This window comes from Geotrypetes seraphini, chromosome 9, assembly GCF_902459505.1.
Source record: "Geotrypetes seraphini chromosome 9, aGeoSer1.1, whole genome shotgun sequence".
Taxonomy (NCBI): Eukaryota; Metazoa; Chordata; class Amphibia; order Gymnophiona; family Dermophiidae; genus Geotrypetes; species Geotrypetes seraphini.
Window position 1 is genome coordinate 121,374,760 of NC_047092.1, and position 15,499 is coordinate 121,390,258.

At 46.1% G+C, this 15,499-nt stretch overlaps 1 protein-coding gene across 1 annotated transcript in view; it reads left to right on the forward strand.

The window, feature by feature from the left end:
- Positions 1 to 15,499, forward strand: part of LOC117366910 (nuclear body protein SP140-like protein) — a 219,978-nt gene that overhangs the window by 105,010 nt on the left and 99,469 nt on the right. The window lies entirely within an intron of this gene.

Below are 15,499 nucleotides of genomic sequence, written 5' to 3' on the forward strand. Positions count from 1 at the left end.
CATGACCTTGCATTTCTTAGCATTTAATATTAGTTGCCAGATTTCAAGCCATTCTTCAATCTTCACTAGGTCCTTCCTCATGTTATTCACTTCATCAGGGGTGTCTACTCTATTACAGATTTTGGTATCGCTTACAAAACCAAACCTTGAGGCACACCACTGGTATCATCCCTTTCCTCAGAGAGATCTCCATTGATTACTACCCTCTGTTGCCTTCCACTCAACCAGTTCTTGACTCAGTCTATCACTTTGGGGCTCATCCCGAGGGCACTCAGTTTATTTATTAGACACATGTGTGAAACACTGTCAAAAGCTTTGCTTAAATCTAAATATACCACATCTGGCACACTACCTCTATCCAATTCTCTGGTCACCCAGTCAAAGAAATTGATCAAATTTGTCTGCCAAAATCTGCCTTTAATGAGTCCATTTTGCCTCTGGTCCTGTAATCTACTGGATTCCAGAAACATCACTATTCTCTGTTTTAAAAGCCTTTCCATTAATTTACTTACCACAGAAGTCAGACCTACTAGCCTGTAGTTCCCTACTTCTTCCTTACTTCCACTTTTGTGGAGAGGGACCACATTCACCCTTCTCCAGTCCTCCGTTACCACTCCCAATTCTAGAGAAGCACTGAAAAGGTCAGCCAGCAGAGCCATCAGAATTTTCTTAAGTTCCTTCAGTACCCATGGATGTACATCATCTGACGACATTGCTTTGTCCACCTTTAGTTTAGCTAGCTCCTCAAGAACACAGTACTCTAAAAATCAGTCAGTGTTTCCACTCCTCCATCCCTATTTGCGTTTGTCTTCTGCTGTCCTGCTCCTGACGCTTCAACTGTGAACACAGAACAGAAATATTTGTTAATCAATTCAACCTTATCTTTATCAGCTTCTACATATTTTTTCCCTTTACCTTTGAGTCTCAAAATGCCACTTTTGCACTTCTTCCTATCACTAATATACTCCAAAAAATGTCTTGTCCCCCCCGTTTTACCATGTCGGCTATTTTTTCTTCTATTTGCATTTTTTTTTCTTTCCTAACTACTTGACCAGCCTCTCTTAGCTTTCCTAGATTATTTTAGCCTGTCTTCTTCTTTCTGCAATCTTTTGTAGTTTATGAAAACTAAGCTCTTTTTCCTTACCTTTTTACCTACCTTTAAGAACCAAAGTGGTTTTCTTTTCCTCATACTGTTACTTACTTTCCTTACAAAATGGTTTGTTGCCCTTACAATAGCTCCTTTCTGTTTTGCCCATTGCTTTTCTACTTCTTCGATATGTTCCCATCCAGACAAAAATTCCTTGACATAATCTCCCATTTGAACAAAGTCTAGAACCTTTACTTTTGAATGAGCCCTTGCTACACCTGTCTTAATATTAAACCACACGATATGGTGATCATTAGATGCTAGATGATCACCCACCATAACGTCAACACTTTCCCCGTAAGTACTAAGTCCAGTACGGCCCCATTCCATTACCAACTGCTGGAACAGTTCTTGTAGAGAATCCAGGATTTACCTATTTCTAGAAGACCCCACAATAGGGATACCCCAATTAAAATCTGGCATATTAAAATTATGTATTAGCAGTTCTTTCCCTTTTACAGCTGTATTCTGAATATCTACTATTAAATCTCCTTCCACTTCTGTCTGTGAAGAAGGCCTGGATATCACACCAATGTAAATACATTTTCCATTCCCTCTTTCCAGATTGGTCCACATTGCCTCTTCCTTACCCTGCAGATCCTGCAATTGTGTGGTTTTAATATGATATTTAACATATAATGCCACTCCCCCTCCTTTTCTTTCTACCCTATCTTTCCTGAACAGGTAGCTAAACGCTCTCGATGACACCATCCATGTAGCTACACATTCATCTCCAGAATGTGATGGATGAGAATACCACTTGTGCACCTGTCTGCTTCACCTTCTCTCCCAGAGCCACAAAGTCATTATCCCAGGACAAACAGGCAGGTATTCTCACTAGTAGGTATTCTCACTAGTGGGTGATGTCATCCGACAGAGCCCCGATGCGGACATCTCACAAGCATACTTGCTTGAAGAAACTTCAGAAGTTTCAAGATGCCCGCACCGCACATGCGCGAGTGCCTTCCTGCCCGATGCACCGGGCGTGTCTCCTCAGTTCTTTCCTTTCCGCGGTGCTGAGAAGTTTTGCTTCAACTCTCTGCGCTGAGTGAACCCTTGTTCTTGCCTTCTAGTGCTCGCGGTTTTGAGTTTATTTCTCTTATCGTGTGTTCTATCCGTCGTTTTGTTGTTTTCTAAAAACAACAACAAAAAATTTTCCGATTGATTTGACCGTCTCGGCCACGTGGCTGGGGCCCCGCAGCTTCGATCTAGCGGCGGAGCTTTTTCGGCCTATGCCCCGGCCTAGTACCGGTTTTAAAAAGTGTATCAAGTGCCAGCGCGCGATTTCGTTGACGGACCCGCATCGACGCTGTTTACAGTGTCTTGGGCCTCAACATCTCCCGAAATCGTGCCGGCCTTGTTCCACTCTAACAGCACGTGCTTTCAAGCGTCGCTGTTTTCTGTGGGAGTCAATGTTCGCCATGGATGCTTCCAAGGAACCGTCGACTTCGACCAGCGCTTCGCCTTCGACGTCGGCGTCCGCTCCTGCTGCATCGGGTCTTTTGAAACCTGCCTCCTTCGTTCCAGTTTCGACCCCGCCTCCTGCGCCGGTGTCTTCTTCGGTCTCCTCAGGTCAGGTAACTCAGCAGGCTATTCCCCCGGTGGTTATTAAGGTGCCTAAGGCTTCTAAGTGTAAACACTCTGCCACCCGGGACCGCGAAGACCGTACAGGGGGCCCCACTTCAGATGCAGCTCCCCCCTTGTCGGCTTCGATGCGGTTGCTCATGGAAGCGCACTTCCTCGAGCTCATGACTACCATGGGCCCCAAGTGGCTTGCCACAATCCAGCATGGGCATGCGGAACCCCCTCGTGTCAAGCCGCCTCCTCCTCCACCACGCCGCTCGCTCTTGCTGCTGGGAGAGGAGGATCGGCGTTTGGCTGTGGGTTCTTTGAGGCGTGCTTCGCTTAGTGAGATGCGCCTCTGGAGCCCATCCCCGCCTCGAACAGAGACACCTGGGATTTGCCTCCAAGGAACTGAAGCCCTGTGCATCATCATCAGGATTTCTTCCGGAGCTCTTTGCCTACCAGGCCGAGTCTCGACCTGTGGCCTGCTCCTCGAGACACGACGGCCCAGCCTCCTCTTCGCTCTACGGCCTCCAGCCCCATCTACTCGTTGGAGGCCTCTGCGGAGCTATCCTCACATCGTCGTTCCAGATCCCATTCGAGGCGGAGTGCGGGGCGTTGCTCCAGGCATTCCTCGAGGCGTTCGTCCAGACATTCTACTGACTCGCCTCAGAAGAAGCTTCCTCACATGGCATATTCGTCTTCGGATATCTCGCCTCCTCCGGGACCGGAGTTCGAGGATACTATTGGATCGTTCTCTCCTTCTCGATCCCATGTTTCTTTGGATCCGGAGGCCTCGATGTCTTCGAGCCCATCTCGGCGTCCTGTGTTGGTGGACCAACTGTCCTTTTCCTCTTTTCTGCGGCAGATGGCGGATGATCTCGACATCACCTTGGACTCGGGTACCCGCTATTCAAAGGAGTACCTTGATACCATGCATCTGCCTCATCCTCCTGCTGAGTCTCTTCGCCTGCCTCTACACAAGCTACTGGACCAGACGTTCATGCGCTGTTTTGAAACACCGTACTCCATTCCTGCGATTCCGGGCAAACTGGATGCCCGATATCGCACGGTGCACCATAAAGGGTTTGAGGGATCCCAACTCTTTCATCAATCCCTGCTGGTCGAGTCCTCCCTCAAGCGCTCTCATCCGTCCCAGGTATATGCCTCCGTTCCCCCGGGTCGAGAGGGGAAGACCATGGACAAGTTCGGGAGGCGCATCTACCAGAACTCGATGATGGCTTCCCGAGTTCTCAATTACATCTTCCATTTTGCCACTTATTTGGAGTTCTTCCTCCCGGTGCTTCGGAAGTTCATGCCTTACATCGACTCGCAGGCTCGTTTTGAATACGAGGAGGTCGTCGCCTCGCTGTCCCAGCTGCGGCTTCAATTGATGCAATCCTCATATGACGCGTTTGAGCTCTTGGCGCGGGCTGCCGCCTGTTCCGTGGCCATGCGTCGCTTAGCATGGCTTCGGACCATTGATATGGACCCGAACCTGCAGGACAGGCTTGCCAACGTCCCATGTGCAGGTGCGGATTTGTTTGATGAGTCCATTGAGACGGTGACGAAGAAGCTGTTGGACCATTAAAAATCATTCCAGTCCATCCTTCATCTGAAGCCTAAGCCGACACAGTCTCGACCGCCCCTGATTTACCAGCAGCGTTATGCCCCCAGGCAGGCTCCTGCAGCGCGCCAGCCGGTGAAGAGACAGCCTTCGCAGAAACCTCAACAGAAACCTCAGCCTTCTACTGTTCCCAAGGCTCCTCAGCCTTTTTGACTCTCTTGTCGGGAGCATAACCAACACCGTTCTGCCATCCTCTCTTTTTCCAATTGGGGGGTCATCTCCATCATTTTTACCATTGATGGATGGCTATTACCACCGACCTTTGTGTCCTTACCATCATCAGGGAGGGATATTCTCTTCAGTTCCATCGGGTCCCTCCAGACCATCCTCCAAGAGAGTATCCTTTCAACTTGACCAAGACCGCCCTTCTTCTTCAGGAAGCGCAGGCTTTGCTCCGGCTTCGAGCCATCGAGCCGGTCCCTGTGGACTAACACAACCGGGGGTTTTACTCCCGGTACTTCCTTGTTCCGAAGAAGACGGACGATCTTCGTCCTATTCTGGACCTCTAGGTGCTCAACAAGTTCCTGGTCAAAGAGATTTTGCATGCTGACCCTAGCTTCTCTCTACCCCCTCCTCGAGCAGAACGACTGGTTATGCTCTCTGGATCTCAAGGAGGCCTACACTCACATTCCCATTCATCCGGCCTCTCGCAAATTCCTCAGATTTCGGGTGGGACATCTTCATCTGCAGTATCGAGTGCTCCCTTTCGGCCTGTCCTCGTCTCCCAGAGTATTCACCAAGTGTCTGGTGGTGGTGGCCACTGCACTCCGGAACCATGGTCTTCAGGTGTTTCCCTACCTCGACGACTGGCTCATCAAAGCTGCCTCGGCTCCAGGGGTCATCTCGGCGACCCAGAGGACTATCTGGTTCCTGCAGAGTCTGGGGTTCGAGATCAACTTCCCAAAATCCCATCTGCAACCTACCCAGTCTCTTCCCTTCATAGGAGCTGTTCTGGATACTATCCGCCTCAGAGCGTTCCTGCCTCCACAGCGCCTGGAAGCTCTTCTTCATCTCTGTCAGTCAGTGTCTTCTCGCCAGTCCATCTTAGCGAGACACATGATGGTTCTCCTGGGCCACATGGCCTCCACGGTTCATGTGACGCCTTTTGCCAGACTTCACCTCAGAATTCCTCAGTGGACCCTGGCTTCTCAATGGACGCAGGTGTCAGATCCTTTGACTCGTCACATCCAGGTCACTCCTGCTCTACAGCAGTCTCTACACTGGTGGATGCTCTCTTCCAATCTATCCAGAAGTTTGCTGTTTCACACTCCTCCCCAACAGAAGGTTTTCACGACCGACTCCTCGACCCATGCATGGGGGGCTCATCTGGACGGTCTTCGCACTCAAGGCTTCTGGACCAGTGCGTACCGGCTTTGCCATATCAATCTTCTAGAACTCAGGGCGATTTTCAATGCTCTACAAGCTTTTCAACATCTGCTTCACGACCTGGTGGTCCTCATTCGCACGGACAATCAGGTCGCCATGTATTATGTAATGTAATGTAATGTAATTTATTTCTTATATACCGCTACATCCGTTAGGTTCTAAGCGGTTTACAGAAAATATACATTAAGATTAGAAATAAGAAAGGTACTTGAAAAATTCCCTTACTGTCCCGAAGGCTCACAATCTAACTAAAGTACCTGGAGGGTAATAGAGAAGTGAAAAGTAGAGTTAGAGGAAAAATAAAAATAAAATAAACATTTTAACAAGACAGCATTGATCTAAATACTTTGGAAGGTAGAAGAGAGGAGAGAAAGGAATAGAAGCAGAAGGGGGAGCCGTTGAACAGTAGAATTCTGGAGAAATTTAAATGATAGAAATAGAACAAAACAAAGACAAAAGGCAAAACAATAGATAAGATTAAAGATAAATCATAAGCTGGAAAGAAAAATAAAATAAAACTTTGTCTTCAATCCACAGTTTCAGCGTCAGTGATGAAGTGGAGCAAGTAAGTTTAGGAGGAGCGATTGACGTTTCCAGAAAGGGCACAAACAGGGGGGCACAGGATCGGCCTCCCTCTGCCAGGAAGCTCTCAGAGTTTGGGATTGGGCGATTCGCCACAACACCTTCTTCAAAGCTGTCTACATTCAGGAGGCGGACAATGCCTTGGCGGACAACTTAAGTCGTCTCCTCCAGCCTCACGAATGGACCCTCCATTCCAAGCCCCTTCATCAGATCTTCTCTCAGTGGGGGACGCCTCAGATAGACCTCTTTGCGGCTCCCCACAACTTCAAACTGCCTCAATTCTGCTCCAGGATCTACACTCCTCATCGCCTCGAGGCAGATGCCTTTCTTCTGGACTGGAGGAATTTCTTTCTATATGCATTTCCTCCGTTTCCTCTCATTCAAAAGACTCTGGTCAAGCTGAAGTCCGACCATGCCACCATGATTCTGATAGCTCCTCAGTGGCCCAGACAGCCTTGGTACTCCCTTCTACTTCAACTCAGCAGCAGGGAGCCATTCCTTCTTCCAGTGTTTCCGTCGCTGCTTACTTAGCATCAAGGATCTCTGCTTCATCCCAACCTGCAGTCTCTACACCTGACAGCTTGGTTCCTCTCCACGTAACTTCCCTCCAGTTTTCACAAGCTGTACGGGATGTGTTGGAAGCTTCCCGGAAGCCTGCTACTAGACAATGCTACTCCCAAAAATGGACTAGATTTTCTTCTTGGTGCATTTCTCATCATATGGAGCCTCAACGTGCCTCCCTGTCTTCTGTTTTGGATTATCTAAACTAAACTAAACTAAACTAAACCTTAAGTTTATATACTGCATCATCTCCACGGAAGTAGAGCTCAGCACGGTTTACAAGAACTTAAAAATGAGAAAGGGTAGGAAAAGGTTTACATAAGTTTATAAATCGAGTGGAAAAGTAAGGGAAAAGAAATTACATGTTAGAGAAGAGCCAGATTTTTAGTTGCTTGCGGAATAAATGGAGGGAGCTCAGGTTCCACAGCGGGATAGTAAGGTCATTCCAGAGACCTGTGATTTTGAAAAGAAGTGATTTTCCCAGTTTACCTGTGTGGAGAATACCATGTAGGGAGGGGAAGGATAGTTTTAATTTATGGGCGGTCCTGGTGGAGTCAGGGCACGAGGAGTTGAAAGAAAGTGGGATTAGGGAAGGAAGGATGCCGTGAATAATCTTAAAAGCCAGGCAAGAGCATTTGAATTGGACTCTGGAAATCACTGGGAGCCAATGAAGATTGGCCAGGAGTGGGGAGACGTGGTCAGATTTACGTTTTGCAAAAATCAGCTTGGCTGCTGTGTTCTGAATAAGCTGGAGTCTTTGGAGGCTTTTTTTTGTTAAGCATTGGTAAATGGCATTACAATAATCAAGTTTGGAGAGGATGATGGATTGGACAAAGACGGCGAAATGTTTTTGGCGGAAGAAGGGTCTTGCTTTCCTTAGCACGTGGAGGCTGAAAAAGCATGATTTTGTCAAGGAGTTGAGGTGGTCGTTGAGAGAGAGAGAGAGGAATCGATAATGATGCCAAGGACCTTGCTTGAGAACTCAAGGTGTAAGGCAGTGCCTGAGGGCAGTGCGAAGAGGGTGGGCAGGTGTTCTAACTTTGGGCCGAGCCAGAGTAATTTTGTTTTTGATTCATTTAGTTTCATCTGTACCGAGAGGGACCAGGAGTGTTATGCAGGATGTTATGCTATCGTGGAGGTTGGTGAGGTTCTGGTCTGTTTCAAGAAGGACAAGGATATCGTCGGCGTATGTGTAGATTGTTTCAAGGGGGGAAAGCTGGAAGAGCTTCAATGAGGACATATAGATATTAAAAAGGATAGGGGAAAGGGGTGATCCGTGAGGGACACCGCAAGAAGGAGACCAAGGAGTGGACATGGTGCCATTAGAGTTGACACCTGCACCTATCTCATTCTGGTCTCAAGTCTACTTTGATCAGAGTCCATCTGAGTGCTATTGCTGCTTTCCATCAGCCTCTTCGAGGGAAACCTCTGTCTGCTCATCCTGTGGTTTCCAAATTCATGAAAGGACTTTTCCATGTCAATCCTCCTCTCAAACCTCCTCCTGTGGTTTGGGATCTCAATGTGGTCCTTTCTCACCTTATGAAGCCTCCTTTTGAGCCTCTCAACAAGGCTCCACTGAAGTTTCTTACTTGGAAAGTGGTCTTTCTTGTTGCCCTCACTTCTGCTCGTCAAGTCAGTGAGCTGCAGGCCTTGGTGGCGGATCTGCCTTTCACAGTATTCCATCATGACAAGGTGGTCCTCCGCACTTATCCGAAATTCCTGCCTAAAGTGGTCTCTGAATTTCATCTCAACCAATCCATAGTTCTTCCTGTGTTTTTTCCAAAGCCTCATTCTCATCCTGGAGAATCAGCTCTTCATACTCTGGACTGTAAACGTGCTTTGGCTTTCTACCTGGATCGCACCAAGCCACACAGAACTGCTTCTCAACTTTTCATCTCCTTTGATCCGCCCTGTCTCGAAGCGTACCATCTCTAACTGGATGGCGGCTTGTATCTCTTTCTGCTATGCCCAGGCTGGATTACCCCTTCACAGTAAAGTCACAGCCCATAAGGTCAGAGCAATGGCAGCCTCTGTAGCCTTCCTCAGATCTACACCGATTGAGGAAATTTGTAAGGCTGCCACTTGGTCCTCGGTTCATACCTTCACTTCTCATTATTGTCTGGATACTTTCTCCAGACGGGATGGACAGTTTGGCCAAACAGTATTGCAAAATTTATTCTCCTAAGTTGCCAACTCTCCCTCCATCCCATTGGGGTTAGCTTGGAGGTCACCCACTAGTGAGAATACCTGCCTGATTATCCTGGAATAAAGCAGTGTTACTTACCATAACAGTTGTTATCCAGGGACAGCAGGCAGCTATTCTCACATCCCACCCACCTCCCCTGGGTTGGCTTCTCTGCTAGCTATCTGAACTGAGGAGACACGCCCGGTGCATCAGGTGGGAAGGCACTCACGCTTGCGCGGTGCGGGCATCTCGAAACTTCTGAAGTTTCTTCAAGCAAGTATGCTTGTGAGACGTCCGCATCGGGGCTCTGTCAGATGACATCACCCACTAGTGAGAATACCTACTAGTGAGAATAGCTGCCTGCTGTCCCTGGATAACAACTGTTACGGTAAGTAACATTGCTTTTTTGATATGTCAGAGGGGTACCTAGCAGTATTATTAGTGCCAACATGGATGAGCAGCATTGGATAATAGTCATTAGGCTTGATAAGTCTCGGTAAGCTCTATGCAACATCTTGGATTTTGGCACCATGCAAACAGCATACCTCCTGGGACATCATGTCTGGTCTGCAAATAGACACCTCTGTATCCCTCAGAAGGGAATCACCAAACACCATTACCTTATGCCTCCTAGTAGTCATGGATCCGGCAAATTGGCAATTTTGAGCTTTGGTTCTTCCTCTCCCTGGAATGCTCTCATCTCCTCCCCTTCCAAGGCAGCATACTGGTTATTCAGTTCAAGTGCAGGTGGAGTTACAGTATTGATCCTGGAGGTCCCGTAATCTGAGTCCAGCTGTCCTCCCTCAGGATGGCCTCTTCTTCTCCACTGCTGGAAACCTTTGATGCCTCATAAAGCATTTCATTGATGTACCTCTGATTCTCATAGATGCTTCTCACTCTTGCACCTCCTTTCTCAGTTCCTTTACTTCCTTCATGAGAAATTCAAACTGAAGACATCCTGTACATGAAACCATTCCCTCTGCTTGGATAACATTTTCTGTCTGCACAGAGAGAAAAGCTGTAACCTGAGCAACAGCTTGGTGACATGATGTTTCCCAGTCACAAGTACTGTTTCATTCAGATCTTCATGAGATGGAAGGGGGTCAGTGACCACTGGGGGATCATTACCTAATCCCTGCAGTGGCCATCTGGTCAGTTTGGGTTCCTTTTTGGTACTTAGACACTTTTAAAATAGGTCTAGCTCCAGACATTTAAGTTCCATCATGGACGTCTTGTGAAATGTTTATCACCTCAAGACATCCAAGGGCTATGCCCACCCATAACACACCTCTAGCACACCCTCTCAAACTTTGGATGCACAGTGGCTAAGAAGCCTAGCAAGATGTTTAGAAAGTCGGCTTCAAAAATTGGCACATGGACATTTTGGCAAGAAAAACAACCAAGTGCCAATTTATGTTATTTTTCTGGACTTCTTAATGTTTTGAAAATGTCCCTGAATACATCAAAATCTACTAAAGATCCAGTTGTGTGTAAGAAAGAAGTTCCTGCAAGGCCCAAGCTATTTCCTCTCCTTACTAGTACTTTTGTTACTGATGTATTACGCATACTGAATACACTCCAGGAATTATGTGCTAAAAAAGTAAAAATAATTCATCAAAATATTACAACATGTTAAAGAACACTATTCCCCTCTTCTACGAAACTGTGCTAGCAGTTTCTAGCGCAGGAAGCCGTGCTGAATGGCCCGAGCTGCTCCTGATGCTCATAGTGTTCCTATGAGTATAGGAAACAGTGTGGGCCATTCAGCATGGCTTTCTGTGCTAGAAACTGCGTCGTAGAAGAAGGGGTATATTTGCAGTATTCTGAAAAATATATGGCGCCTGGCTCCCAGACAGCCATAGTTCTCCAGTGCTGCATGTTGCTGTTGGCCATGTGAACAGTAGTGTTCAGCAAAACACTAATATAAATTTTTATTGTTAAGCAAATCATTTTATGGTTATCATTTTTTTTAGTAGGTTATCAAATGGCCATCAGATTTCAGATCTACTGTTCTTTAGTTTATTGTTGAGTTTCCAATGCTTTACCTCTATTAGTTGTACCTAAAGCATAGTGCAGCTGAGAACCAGGGAAGCCAGGGTTCAAATCCCACTGCTGCTCTTTGAGTTCTTGGACAAATCATTTATAGCCCCTTTTACAAAGCTGTGGTAGTAATTCTCCCGTGGCAAATGCACCACAGTCCATAGGAACTGAATGGACTTCAATGTGTTTGCTGTGGGAGAATCGCTACTGCAGTTTTGTAGAAGGGGCCCTTAATCCTCCATTGTCCCAGGTAAAAACAGACTGTAATTCCTCCAGAAACAGGAAAATATTTACTGTATCTGAATGTAATTTGCATTGGTCTACAAAAGAAAAAGGCGTGAACGAACCCAAATCCAAAATTCTGGCATATTGTGAAGTAATATAACAACAATTTAAAAGTCACTAAGGGAATATAATGAGGTTTCTACATAACATAGCACTAATGTCCATGAGTCACACAAGAAAAACCTATTTAGGAAAAGGCAGCACTGTAAACATTTCAGTGGGCACTAGAACATCAGTAAACATATTGTAAAACTGAACAAACCAAATTAGTACAGATTGCTTCTATACAGAATACCTAATTTCTTTCAAAGAGAGCACAGACGGACTCTCACCTTCATAGAATAAGTAACCACAAACTAAAAATAGAAATATGTAGACAAAAATTACAGTATACAGTGCATGACCAGAGAAACAGAAACAGTTATGCATGCCCCCTTGTGGTCACTGCTATTACTGCCGAAGAAACTGAACCTCAAGAAAAGCCAGTTACTTTAAAGATGTATGGCAAGTTGTAAAGCGAATTGAGAAACTGTTGCTTCATTGTGTCAATTTTCCCAGGAGGGAGCTATTATATTCACTGATGCTAAAAATAAAAATGGGGAAATCTGTAGAGACATTACAAGCTGCTGCTGCTTCCTTTGTTAAGGACAGTACCTTGTTACATAATCAATTGGAAGCTATGGAAAATCGACTTTACAGTAGGAATTTGAAACTATTGAACTTCCCAGTGACTCATTATTTGGCTCTTTTAGAATTGCTGAAAATGTATCTGAATGACATATTACAAAATCCCAAAAGCTGACTTATTCTCAGTTCAGCATATACTGTATACTACGAGGTTCATAATTGAAACAGAAATACATCTAAAAACCCACCTCAGTCTCGTGGTTGGCGGGAGAGAGATGGAATGGTCAGCTGGGGGGGGGTGCGTGCAGTGGGGGGGGGAGGGATAGAAGCTGCAAGGGTACTGCTGCACAAGGGATGGGAGGGAGGGAGGGATAGAAGCTGCAAGGGTTCTGCTGCACAAGGGATGGGAGGGAGGATAGAAAGATACAAAGGTACTGCACAAGGGGATGGGTGAGAGGGAAGAAAAGATGCTGCACATGTGGGGAAGAGAAAGGAAATAGGAAGAATTGGGGTGGAGAAGAGGAAGGGAGAGATAATCATTGTACATGAAAAAAATAAGACCTGCCCTGAAAATAAGACTTAGTGCTTTTTGTGGGACCAAAATTAATATAAAACTGTCTTATTTTTGGGGAAATACGGTACGTTCAATAAACGATCATTTAAACTTAGTGAAATTGCATCCAGTATTAAGTCGTCATGCCTCCCCAGCCTCAAGACTTTTGTCTTGTTGGTATTTAATTTCAATAATTGAGACAAAGCTCAATTTTTTATTTTGTTGATACAGTTCACTATGGTTTGGAAACACCGACTCAAGTCTTACTGCAGCATTAAATAAAATACTGCAACATTAAATAAACTTACTGCAACATTAAATAAAATAGGAGATAAAGGAGAACCGTGGGGCTCTTCACAAGGAGGTTGCCAGGAAGAGGAAAGTACACCTTGTCACCAACCCTCCGTAGTGTAGGGCTGCCAGGTGACAAACACAGGGATTCTGGCGTGTCCCCTACAACCAGGGGTACCTTCAGGACTTTTTCAGGTGGCCCTAGGCAATTGCCTGGGCCTAAGAGATGCAAGGTAAGTAACAAGGTTTCACCATATTACCAGCCAACACAAGTTCTTTAGGAAAGAATAAGTTGTTTATTCTGACCCACAGGTCAAAAGTATGCAACAGAAAACACACATCACTTTTGCAGGTCATTCAACAAAAATAGTAGATTTGCAAAAATAAAGCTTTACTGCAAATTCAAAATAAATCAAAACTCCTTAGGCAAACATAGCCACAGCAAACTCTGGTAACAGTTCAGCTTTTCTCTCAGCTCCCACATGCAGGCAAAATCACACAGCTGAGACAGATAATCTAATTAGCTTCAAGAACGGGAGTCACAGCAGGATTTCTAAAGTTCCAAAAACCCAAACTTAACTATGTCAGTTTGAGCTTCAGGTTCATAAACTTGCTTTTAAATCCATTCCTCAGTTTGAAGCAAGTATTATTCTTACTCTCCAAAATACTTATAAAGTTCAAACATATCTTAACTTCTGCAGGCATAGTTTGCACAGCAGAAACAAACCAAACATCAGCAAAAGAAAGAAAGAAACACAAACCACTAATGGTTTCTCAGTTGCTGCATTCTTTCATGCAACTTCCATACCTTCCGTCTGGCTTTCTAACATAGGGCCAGCCAGTTCTATCTCCATGCCTTCCACACGATCTAGAACCTGGTAGTTTGAAGTAGGCAGGATTTCCTCCAAATCCTGCATGGAATAATCCAGCACGTTTTCCTCTCCTGCTCTGTTCCACAGCTCTTCACCTGCCTTGAGCTGTGGGAGTGACTCGCCCTGGTCACTCGCTCCTCCTCCTCCTGCTTGACTCAGCCTGCTTTTAAACAGATCAGAGCCAATCCCCTTCAGCCTGTAGCGGGGGATGGGTTTTGGCTCTACAGCAGTTTTTCTCTGCCTAGGTTTTTCTACTGCAGCTACCTTCCTCGTGGCTTCACTAGCTGCTCTAAAGCCAGGAGGCTGTTGTTGCCAATCTGCCTGCCTCTGTTCCAGTTCACTATCTCTTTGGTTATGGGGGCAAGGGAGGTCAGCCTCAAGGTGAGTGCCAGAATCGATCTGGTCTGCTCTTCTGCATCCGATCCTATCAGGGACCGGACTAGTTCTGGTGCTGGGTTTGTCACATTCCCCCACCCTTAAAGGATGACCCTCACTTGTACCCTGAGGAGTCCCTATATTCACAGGAATATGTGACAGCCTAAATAAATTCAATGGCGTTTCCTATTTTTGTTTCTTTTATCAGAAGGGCTCGGACTAGGGCTTGTATCACAGAAGTCATCAGGCCACCGTAACACTGGGACTTTGTTTGACTCACAATCATCTAAGCCCTTTGTGCACTCCAACCCTTCTAGACTGAATACCCTGTGGGCTAAGGCTGCTACAGCCTCTGATATTTCTTCCATACCACCCTCCTTTGTCTGTTCCAGTTGAGCCTGTAAGTCACCCAACACCTCTTCCACTCTGTTCAACTGAGATTTATACTGGCCTAGCTGGGTTTCAAATATTTGATTTTGCTTTACCCATTTACATGTTTCACCCTCCTTGTCTTTCCATTTTCCTGCCAAACCTTCCATAAGCTTTTTTAACTCACTCTGCTGTTGCTGATTTCCTGCGACCTGCTCTCCCACTTGAGAAAGTTGCTTGGTCAAGTCCTCTAGAGCTTTATTAAAGGACCCTATCTTTTGTTGATTTCGTTCTTCAAGTTCCTGCTGTATTTCTTTACCCTGATCCTCTTTATCCTTTGTCAGAGCTCTTATCTGTGCTTGTAATTCCTCCATCTCCTTCCTCCATTCGGCCCCCTCACTGTGTTCCCCCTTGTGTGAGTCCCCAGGAACCGGGAAGGTTGCCGGAGTATGTGTTTCCGAATTCTGTATTTGGATGGTTTCTGTCCCCTTACTTTCCACTTGTGTAGGTATCTTATCCTGGTCAGTCAATCGTTCGTGTGTACTAGGCTGTGTGTTCCCCGATGACCCAAAGCCTTTCATACCCCTCTTAGTCTCAGGGAAGTAAACCCATCTCTCCAGTCTTGCCACCCATATACGTTCACACACTATCTGGGCAATGCAATCTCCAGGCTGTACTTGGAAGGGTACAGACCCGTGATTTACCAATAGGACCGCTACATTACCCCGAAAATCAGGGTCGATAACTCCTGCTGCTACATCTACCGAAGCTTTCCATGCTAAACCTGAGCGGGGCGCAATCCTTAAATACGAGCCTGGTGGCGGAGACAACTGTAAATCAGTATTAACCAGGGCTCTCCCATTGGCGGGAATCAGTTGTTCCTGTGCGGCATAAAGATCGTACCCTGCAGCCTTCCCATATGCTCGTGTAGGGGCCTTTGCTTTTTCAGATAAGGGTACCCATCTGATTGTGGGCTGCCATTCTTTTCCACCATTTCTAGCTCGCCAGTCCCCTGCTCTTCTGGCCCTCCTGGATT